The following is an 8913-nucleotide window of genomic DNA, read 5'->3' as shown; positions in this document are numbered from 1 at the left end:
CCTATGACTGCATCTGGTGTATATGAGAAGCCAAATCCTGAAGCTGAACAGCTTATGGAATCTTTTCTAGTATGTGTCTTCCTCTTCTGTTGTTTATATTTTTGCTTAGTTTTTAGTCCTGCTTCTGTCTTTCAGTTTATATCAGTTAAGAGCAAGTTTTAAAGCATAGTTCTTCAGTACAGAAAACAGGCAGTCTTTCAAACCAATTTCAAAAGAACCAAGGTATGCTGCCTGCAGTATGAGTGCACACAAATATTTCAAGGAGCATTTCGAGTATTCATCATCACAGAAGACAAATTGGGCAGGAAACAACACTTACTGTCATGAACTGGCAAACAGCTGACTTTTATTTACACCAGTTAATACTTACTGAGAAGACAAAGGAGAGATTAATTCACCTCATAATATCCAGTTACTGTGGAAAGTTGCAAAGAATTATCTCAGTCATCTTTGTCACTGGTCCCTTTTGCAAGAAATGCTGAGGACACTGCTTTTGTGATTTGTTTGAGCCTCTAAAATTTTCTCCTATAAATCACTGTAAATATGGTGGAGAAGTGTGGATCTGTGTATGCTGAAGAGTAGAGAGATAAAGTCTGTGAGGAAGTGTGCTGAATTTTTATTTCTCATCTCTATCTTGTGCTTAACATTCCTAATATGAGCATGTGAAGGGCTCATCAACAGTTTTCTCTCTTTATCCCCATTTAATGTATTTTATTCAGCTTAACCTGAAAAGAAAACATGTTCTGAACTTCTCCATAAATGCTAAGAAGAGATTATAAGATTTAAATTTAAAACATTCTCTCTACTAATTATTCAAATCCAAAAGGCTGTTTTAGAGGCAAGATTCAAACGTAAAGACTGAAAACTCTGAAAGACTGACTTAACTGGTACTAAGTTGACCACCTGGTCCAGTTGTTGAAGCATGAACACAGAGACCAGGGCTCTTGGTTCCCACTGCACCAAACAAGCTGATTTAGGCTCTTCTGGGTGAGATCCATCAAATTCTACCTACCCCTTAAGGAACTGACCCATTAAATTAACCAACATGAAAATGTGAAGACAATGGTATGACACTGCCCTTATCAGTGCCACTGAGCTTAAAAAAAAAAAATTATGGCCTTCCATCAGTCTTTCGCCTGATCTCTGTTAAGAAAAGATAAGCTTTTTCTTTAAAAATAAAGCTAAAGGTATTTATTTTAGACAACAGATAACAATTCAGAATGACAATAGAGATAGGTTCAAATTCTTCCTTCACTCTGTGGGATTAACCCCAACAGTACACCAAAGTATGTGAAATAATGGAAAGTAGCCTACTACTTACATGAAGATTCTCAGATCTACAGAATAAAATTAGAAGACTAAGCAGATGAAGAGGAAAGTAGGCACCTAAGCCTATAAACTAATAATCAGATCATAGAGAAAAACCTCCCCTTAGAAAGAAATACATACTAAGCACTTATTATTTTATACAAAATGTATAAACAGTCTTTGCAGCAGGACTCACAGCCCAGAAATCTCCTGAGAGCAAATAGTCTTACCAAAGAATCCTCTCTCAGAATGAGGTGTGCCTTAGTACAAGCAACAGATTTCTGAACAATTTTGAATGTGAAAATCTGTGTATCTATGGGTCTCTGATTTCTCCAGAATTAGCTAGCAGCTGCTAGGTTAATAATTTTGAACTTTAGAGCTTGAAGTATGCTGACATCCCACTGATAGAGATCTAGATATTTGCTAGTTTTGTCCATGGTGTGATGCTTTTGGTGTTCATTTAAGATAAATTACAACTCCTAAGTTAAATGTATTAAAACTGAAGGAGTATCTAAATGGACTGAGAACACAAAAGACTGAACTCACTAATCTCAGTTAAGCTTGCAAGACATCCAGGGTCCCTTACATAAAAACAGAACTTTTAAACCATTTAAGAACAGAGTATCCACTTATGTAAAACATTATCAGGCTCACCCACTAGGATGCAAAACCAGCTAAAGATCAGAGCACCTAACACTGAAATCTAACTTACCCTTAAAGTCTGTCTTATTTGCAAATGTGAAAAACTCTATATCTTCAATGCAGGTAAGCTGCTGACACTGCACTGTCATCTGTCAGCTTCAGCAGTGTACTTTTTTCAGCACTTTCATCTTGTTTCAGAGTATTTAGCCCTTGTGAGTAAACAGCAGCAAAAACACAATAAGGTAGAAATATGATAACAGAAAAAAAAGCAGGATGGCAGTATCAAAAGTGGAAAGAAAATTTGGCAAAAGAATATATCAACAAAATATTGCTCTTGAGGGGTAACAGTTCCTCTCATCAAAAACTAAAAATAATTTTGATAGCCAAAAGGAACTTGCCAACTTAGTTCTAATGTGGTCTTTCCATCTTATATAATGAAGCTATTTTCACCATGGTGCTTTTAAAATAATATGATATATGATTTTTTTTCTCCAGTTGCATAAACTAAAAATCAGAATAACAAACAGATACTCAAATCTTGGCCAGCGGAGGGAGGAGTAATTCCAAAAGTCAGATCCATACTGAGAAGTGGAAATTGAAAATCCTCTATGAAAGATGTATGAATAACTGTGACTGAATGGCTTACTGCTTGTGCTTTTTGGACTTTTGACTTTCACTGGTGCAATTCAAAAGAGAAGGCTGAGCGTCTGAATAAATCTCACTAAAAGAGGTGTCAACAAAGACAAATGTGCTCAGTGATACAAGGGGAGCTGCCCCAGGCCTAAGTTAATTGTCTGTTTATATCAAATCCTGTATCTTCTTCTGTCTACATCTCTTCAGTAGCCAAGATTCAAATATTTCCAGTTTTCCAACCTTAGAAGCTTACCACTGGGTTTCCTGAGAGCTGAACTGCACTGAGATTAAGCTGCCACACCACTATACCTAAGCTTCAGAAAACTGAGATTCATATCTGAAATTACCATTATGGCATCCTATTTTACTTTCACAACTTTAAGTTGTGAAATTTTAGAGAGACAAGAAGATGCAGTTCACGGTGTATTGTTCTCAAGTGTATTGTTTTGTTCCCTGCACAAGATTCGGACAAGAAAGGAGCTCTATAAAGGAAGGAAAATGAGCATTGTTTTCTGCATTGCTTTCTGGTAGTGCTTATTTAAGACATGCTCCTCTGCACATCCACTGAAATTAGGTACGCTGAGCTTTACAGATGTAAACAAGCTTTCTTTAAGATAAACAATAGCAATAGAATGGGTCTCAGAAAAAAAGGAAAAGAGGATCCCACATGTCATAAGATTTAATGCTCAAGCAAAAGAGAACAATAAAGCTGACATAGCAATTTGTCCTATCTCAGTGTAGCATCAGAGCAAAATGCTTTGTAGAGGGGTAGAGGGACAAAACTCCAGTAATGATGTGGATAACCATCCAGCACATCTGTTCCCATGCATATAAATACCCCTGTACAATTTAGAAATAACCCACAGTTTCAACCTGCAGTTCTTTGGGCAGTTCTAAGGGGAATTCAGATCCAGATTAAGAGTCTTATATTTCACTATCAATATATGCATTTTGCCTAAGCTTCTATTATAATCAATGGAGATTTTATCCACAGAATCTAAAGAGAGCTCATTTCACACCACACCCCAAGATTTGGTCAGCTGAATCTGTTGATTACAGCAGCACGTTGAATATAACGGGTCATTAACAAAACTTCCACATAAAAATCTGAATATATATTGGAATCCCACCCATGCACGAAAACTACTGACTCCACTTCAAAATCATACTTATTAAATTAATATTAAACTAACACAAAAGCTTATTCAGCATTCCTTGTAATATTTTGTTTAAAATCCTTCCATGCAGGTAATTTTTCCTAAATAATAATAATTAGTAATATTATACATTGTATAACACACAATATATATTATACATTTATATATTTATAATACATAATATATAATTTGTGATAGATATAATTTATAATAGATATAATTTATAATATATTTATGTGCATATTTATCTGTTATCCTAAACCTAGATTTCTAGAGTAAATTCATAAGGATTACATTATTAAAGCATTCAAGCATCCAGTGAAGACAGGCAGTCTACTGGACCTCATGCTAACAAACCAAGAACAGGTGAAGGATATGAAGGCAGATAGCTGCATTGATTGCAGTGACCAGAAGATGCTGGAGTTCAGGAAGACACAAAGGAAATAGTAGAATCACAGTTCTGGTCTTCAGGAGAGCAAAGTTGCATGTTCCTCTGACCAACAGTGAGGTTTAGGTCTGAACTGCTGCAGCAACAAGCCTCCCATAATCAAAAATATGGGGATTAAACTGTGCTTGGACAGATGTTTTCAGCCAAGGAACACCTGACTTTTTTTTAACATGAAAGAATTATTAGGATAATAACGATAATAATAAAATGATGGAAATTTATTTAAGCTACCTTATTATTACTTCCTTACTATTACTAGTATTAAATAAAGAGTTTTCATATTGGAAAGGGAATTATAGCAATTCTATCAGGAGAGTTACATTGAGCACAAGATTTCCCCATGGTAGATTAAATGTACTTTTTCTTAGAACTTCTTATAAGTGCTGCAGAAGAAACAAGAAACAAGACAGGATTTGAAAGGATACAGGAACCTGAAGGATGGAATAGGTCATGCAGTCCTGAAAATGATCCATAAAGGCTGCTCAGGCAAAAAGTTTCAGAAATGTAAGCAGGTAGAGACAATTAAACGTTAAGATTTATAAAACTGGTTTTTCAGGAAAGAAAATACCAGACGTAGGTTTTACACAAGGAATTATAAGATCACACTTCACACACACAAATTCAGAGCATTTTCTTATCTGAAAATAAGCAGAGCTTGCAAGATTTTGAATTCTGTAGCTTTTAACTGTTCCAAAAAAAATAACAAACATGGGAAAGCACACAATATATATATATATAGTCAATGCTTTTCCTTTGTTTTATTTCTGAAATGAATTTGTTTCTGAAAATAAAATGACATGGAGAAAAAAAAAATTGGCATCACTATGCCCATTCTATAGCAATTTCACTAGTGTTCTTCCACATCAATAAACAAATTCATCTCCTCATTCTGCAATAAAGCATTATTTCATTTCATTAAATAAATAATGCATAGAAATTGCTAAGTATTACATCAAGCTCAACTTTCAGTACTACCATAATGGCATTAAACTGTGATTCAGAAGTTATATCTGTTACAGAACAATTTATTATGGCTCTTAAGAGTCTTCTAGTTAATTCATAACTCTTAGTGGAACCTATGAGTCCCATAACAAGTACTTTACTATCCTATTCTGAGGATTTCCTAAAATTGTATTGCTCTTTAAAAATTGACTATATGAATCTCTTCTCTTACCAAAAGCCTATTGTTTCATCACATACCTAATGCTGTCCTTCTTGCATCTCAGAACAATATTTAATATTTAGATTACCAAAACCACCTCTTATGTTATAAGATAAAAGCTCATCTGCACATCCACAAGGAGCACAGAGTGACAACAGAAGCTGAGTGATCCTAAATAATACCCTGTCATGGCCACTCCCACGGCCATAAGAGGAAGCCAACCCTCCAAAGCCCATCTCCCCTGAGCATAAAGGAAAAGCCCTGCTATGTCAGACTACTGATTTACCTTACCCCTCTGACATTTGCTTGTACTGAACACTTAAACCAAGTTGTTGTTTTTCTTTCACTCCATTAGCACCTGTCCATCTTGCCTTTAATAACGCACACGACCCAAGTCTCTTATGTCCTGGATATTTCCTTCTTTACTACCTCCCCACTTCAGCCTCCTTACATTTGCCCTCAACTCGTCTGCTGGCTATCTCTTATGGACCTGCTGCCAAAGTCCATTTAACTATTTTCTTTCTCTAAAGATAAGAAGCAGAATTTTCAAGAGAATATAGGCCAATGCTAAATATTTTTACAAATCCTGAAGTTATGTAAAAAAAGAGTTGAAATGTACGATTCTAAATTATGTGTATTTGCAGTGTTTATACAGTATCTATATAAAAATCATACCTAAGATCTTTATGCATTGAGCAATGGTGGTTTGGGTTTCTTCAGGGAGGAAAAAAGGTTTTGTATAAAACAGTGCAACTGAAACTAAGGAGATGGAGACATGCTGATCTCTATTAGTACGACTTTGGGTAAATAGCTTAAAAAAAAACCACAAAAAACAGAGAAGTTATCTGAGCTATGTCAGATAAAATAATATCTAATATTGCCAGAGTAGCCCCTTCTGGCCATTGAAATAATATTAATTAAAGGGCTTACCCATAAATTTTAAATTGCATTGTCCATGTCACACATTCCTTGCATTGCATGATGAGTAGAGCTGAATACTCTGACACAACTAGGAGATGTAAGAGCTTAGCTTTCTTTTGTCCATCACCTTATGCTATTATTTGCACATGGTAGAATTCCAGCACAAATTTTGCACAGTTCAAAGTTATGTAAATAAGGAACTAAGAGATGAGGACCACATTTAGTCTGTTCTACACATAAACAGGCTCTGCTCAAACACCAGCCAAAGCTGAAGCCAAGTCATACAGCCTGTTAGTATGCTACGTTGATTTAAAACAGCCTTCACAGAACTGCTACCAAAACACTATGACTATATCACCTAGAGAATGTCTTTATCAGGTGATAGGAGGATCTATCTTTAATGCAGTTCACAGCCAGATGAAGAGAGATCAACTGACAACAACTTCTCCTTGCTCTGCTGGGATATGTGGATGAGCAAAGGCTGTTGGCTAACATTCTGCAAGGAGAGGGAATACTTCCACCAGCAAGGCTGAAGAAGAGGACAGCCTGCATCTAGACTCCTTCTTTGCCTGATCATATAAGAAACAAGTCCCACTGCTACGCTACTAGTATATAGGCTATCTTTATAAAGGGCAGAGTCGATCTCTCAGTCCTATTTGCTAACTAGACTGTATGTTTACTGTTTTCACCCTAAAATTCTCTTCAATTCTTGAGATTTTCTCAAAGTTTGAGCCCATCAATTTTTAATTATAGCCTTGAGAGTTTATCTGTCCTAGTACTAAGGCTAAAAAAAGAGACATACAAAAATCTGTTTTGTGTTGGAAGCTGTGATTCTGGCCCCAGCCTGATGTTAAGGCAACCATTTAAGACGTACATATCTTAAAGCTCTGTATTTCCCTTTTCTACATGTGCCATATTACTACCCGCAGGATTACTGATCTGGAACTATGCAAACTTATTTTCAGCAGAATCTTCACAATGCAGCCCTCCATGATCTGAAGTTATCTGTAGAAAGAGTCTTACACATTATTATACTTAAAATGTCCTTCACCATCTGAAAGTATCATTGCGAAGATTTATTGCATGCTGCCTTTGTCCTTGAGCAATAACATCTGTAATAACATTGGAAAGAGCTGCATTTACTATCGTTCTCTTACCTCTGAAATGCCACTTAATGAGGCCTATCTTAAATAGGCACAACTCCCAAGGCTTATTGCCAATTCTCTCTGAGCCTGAGTTTTCATCTGTACCTGCCAGAAGGTTGATTTAATAGGAAAAATAATTCTTCTATCTTTAATAATAAAGCCTTGTATATAACACTAGATTTACCTGGGCATCCATTTTTAAAACTTTTTGAAGACATTGATTTTTAATCCATCAAAGGTCCTTCTGATAGCTAAAATGGTACAAAGCTGAGTTCAACACAGGATACATCAAAAAAAGCTGTAGCAGCCTTGATTTTTGGTTCCCATCTGCCCTACTCCTTTCACAGCCATGCACAGGTGTATTCAAAAGGCCAAACATTGACTGAGGCTAGGCTTATATTAAACTATTTTGATGGCTTTGGTGGAGCAAAGGGGAAGAAGTGAGAGAGGCTCCTGCATTATGCACAGCACCCAGAGATAAAATTCTTTGGGAATGGTCCAGTTTTAAAGCCCTGTTCCTCCTGTTCTGCGTATGACAGAATATGCTACACTTCAAGAGGCAGTGAATTTCACCATGAGAAGTCTCCGAGTACTTTCATTTCTGCCTGTCCACAAATGTTCTCAATTCTGAACCTTTCTTCTTTTTCTGAATATGATGCTAAATAGCTCTCCCATCAATAAATGCTGAAAATACTCTCTCTAGCCACCAAGTAGTACGTGCTATCTACATGAAGAACCTGTTAACAGCCTTTCTTGATTTTCTTCCTCTAATCCATTGTATCTTGGTGAGATTCAAAAACATGTAGCTTTAAAAATATGAACATCTATTACTCAAATCTACATCCATCTCAAAGTCCAGTGACACTCCATTTTAGTTTTCGCTGTTTTCCCACCTCAATGCTAAAGATCAGAGATACTTTAGAAGAGTGTGTGGTCTTCTACTGTTACTCAGCCTAACCAGCACTGGCTGCCATTACTTCTGACACAAAAGCTCAGGAAATCCTTGATCTAAATTGCCTGTATTTTTGCATCTTTCTGGCAGTTTGTAACTCATCTCTTCTTCTTCACTTCTGCCATTATCACTCCTGAAATAGCAGGACATGCTCTGCCTGTGGTAAGCAGAGATATTGAGTACAAGTCTGTGATGAGGCAGCAGGGGCAATCACTGCCACTCCATCTGCTTCCTCATCACTGGTATTTCTCCTGCCTTATCAAGGAACCCTTCTGATTTCATTGATGAAGCAGTAAAAGAAACGGGTCCTGATAATTAGTGATCAGCCACCCTACCGGCAGTGTCTCTCTACACATAGAAGAGTGCAAATAAGCAGCAGGCAAGTCAAGCACCTGGTACAGTGTATGGACATTGCCTTCCAGTTAAGAAAACTGGTGTCCATATCTTTCTTTTTTGAATGCTATCACATCTGACAACAATCACACCAACATCTAGGGGAGAGGGCTCTTGTAGGTCTGGAGTGGAAATACCTGTGAAAACTGTGA

At 36.6% G+C, this 8913-nt stretch overlaps 1 long non-coding RNA gene across 1 annotated transcript; it reads right to left on the bottom strand.

Annotated features, from left to right (window-relative positions):
• Positions 1-4611: 4611 nt before the first annotated feature.
• LOC125689677 (uncharacterized) lies at positions 4612-5471 on the bottom strand. The gene is made up of 2 exons (XR_007375390.1): positions 5389-5471; positions 4612-4666 (listed from the first exon to the last, which is right to left on the bottom strand). It is a non-coding gene; the product is annotated as an uncharacterized LOC125689677 (long non-coding RNA).
• Positions 5472-8913: the final 3442 nt, after the last annotated feature.

The sequence above is a fragment of the Lagopus muta genome, chromosome 2, assembly GCF_023343835.1.
Source record: "Lagopus muta isolate bLagMut1 chromosome 2, bLagMut1 primary, whole genome shotgun sequence".
Classification (NCBI taxonomy): domain Eukaryota; kingdom Metazoa; phylum Chordata; class Aves; order Galliformes; family Phasianidae; genus Lagopus; species Lagopus muta.
The sequence above is the reverse complement of the archived record's forward strand: the minus strand, read 5'-3'. Positions and strand labels throughout refer to the sequence as shown.